This window comes from Mus pahari, chromosome 19, assembly GCF_900095145.1.
Source record: "Mus pahari chromosome 19, PAHARI_EIJ_v1.1, whole genome shotgun sequence".
In the NCBI taxonomy this organism is placed as follows: Eukaryota; Metazoa; Chordata; class Mammalia; order Rodentia; family Muridae; genus Mus; species Mus pahari.
In genome coordinates this window covers 12,201,060-12,203,000 of record NC_034608.1, presented here as the reverse complement: position 1 = coordinate 12,203,000, position 1,941 = coordinate 12,201,060, and the positions used below count along the sequence as shown (strand labels likewise).

At 49.8% G+C, this 1,941-nt stretch overlaps 1 long non-coding RNA gene across 1 annotated transcript in view; it reads left to right on the top strand.

Moving 5' to 3' along the window:
- Positions 1-1,941, top strand: part of LOC110336441 — a 5,284-nt gene extending 3,343 nt beyond the window's left edge. The window contains exon 3 of the long non-coding RNA XR_002381223.2: positions 1,683-1,941. This is a non-coding gene — a long non-coding RNA (uncharacterized LOC110336441). The remainder of the gene's footprint in view (positions 1-1,682) is intronic.

Below are 1,941 nucleotides of genomic sequence, written 5' to 3'. Positions count from 1 at the left end.
GGGTTTCTCTGTATAGCCCTGGCTGTCCTGGAACTCACTTGGTAGACCAGGCTGGCCTCGAACTCAGAAATCCGCCTGCCTCTGCCTCCCGGGTGCTGGGATTAAAGGCCTGCGCCACCAGGCCCGGCTCAAGATACCTTTTCATGTTATGCAATTATACCACTAAAAGCCACATACACCCCAGGGGAGCCCTTGATGGTGAATTTTAGACTAACCTTCTGTCTTAGGTAGGGTTTTACTGCTATAAACAGACACCATGACCAAGGCGAGTCTTATAACATTTAACGGGGGCTAGCTTACAGGTTCAGAGGTGCAGTCCATTATCCTCAAGGCAGGAACATGACAGGATCCAGGCAGGCATGGTGCAGGCCGAGCTGAGAGCTGTACATTTCCATCTGAAGGCTGCTGGCAGAATCCTGACTTCCAGGGAGCTAGGATGAGGTGTACGGTGTTACACCTACTCCAACAAGGCCACACATCCTAATAGTGCATATACAAACCATCACACCCTCTATTGCAAAGCCATGCCCCCAGCCCTGCTTTAAATTTAAAAAAAAAAAAAAAAAGCACCTGTAGCCCTGGCTATCCTGGAACTTACCCCTAAACTAGACTTGCTTCAAACTCATGGAGACCCATGTGCCTCTGCCTCCTGCGCGCTGGGGTTAAAGGGAAGCTACTGTCGCTTCTTTCCTCCTTTTCCCACTTTTGGGTTTTTGGGTTTGGATTTTTGAGATATGCTTGCCTTGAATTTCCCATCTCTTGCCTCCTCTTTCCAAGGGCTGGATGATAGAATGTACTGTGGCTTTTAAAAACTGTGATCCTGGGCTAAAGAGATGGCTCAGAGGTTAAGAGCACTGGCTCTTCCAGAGGTCCTGAGTTCAATTCCCATGGTGGCTTATATCTCATCTATAATGAGATCTGGTGCCCTCTTCTGGGCTGCAGGCATACATGCAGGCTGTGTACATAATAAATAATTTTTTTTTAATTGTGATCTAATATTCCTAAAAATCAAATGCATCACTGGCACACACACATTTCAGTAGTACTAAGTACATCTACAACTGTGAGGTGTCCACACCTGGAAACCCCACATCCGGAGGTAGCTGCAGAAAGACCAACAGTCCAAGGCTGGCCTCTGCTGAGTGTAGCCTGGGATAATGTGTGAAACTACAGCCCTCTAAACACCCTCACATTGTTAGGCAAGTAAGGTGCCAGAAGTGTTTCACCTTACAAAACTAAAACTGGATGCTGGGGTTGTGCTTAAACCACCTTCCTGGATCCACCAGTGGGAGTGGGGCTTGGTGGTAGAGCATTTGTCTTGCATGGGTAGGGCCCCAGGTTCAAACAGTTCACAGCTCTCCCTCCACCCTCTGGCAGCGACCAGCATTGTTTGTTCATTTGCAGGGGTGTTGGGTTCAATTTTTGGTTTTAGTTTTAAACAAGCCCTTACACATTAATTTAAGAACTCACTGTGTAATTGAGTGGGAAACAGTGATTCCCCCTCACCCACCCTTCCCCCAGATGATGTGATGCTTTCAAGTGGTCCGCCTAGGGCAGGGGCATGTACCAACCTAGGAATTCCTGGAGGACCTGAAATCAGATCCAGGAAGGGGAACTGAGAATTCGAGGGTAGGGAATGCAGACAACTTGCTCCACACTCCCTTTTCATCCTCTCTCCCCAGGATGCCCTGGACGCCCCAGCTAGGGTCTGACATCAGGCCCCATGCGGCTCACCCGCTGCTGGGCTGCCCTGGCAGCCGCCATCATCCTCAACCTCCTAGTCTTCTTCTATGTGTCATGGCTACAACACCAGCCCAGAAACTCCCGGGCCCGGGGTCCTCGCCGGACTTCTGCCATTGGCCCCCGAGTCACCGTCCTGATTCGGGAATTTGAGGCTTTTGACAACGCAGTGCCAGAGCTAGTGGATTCTTTTCTGCAGCA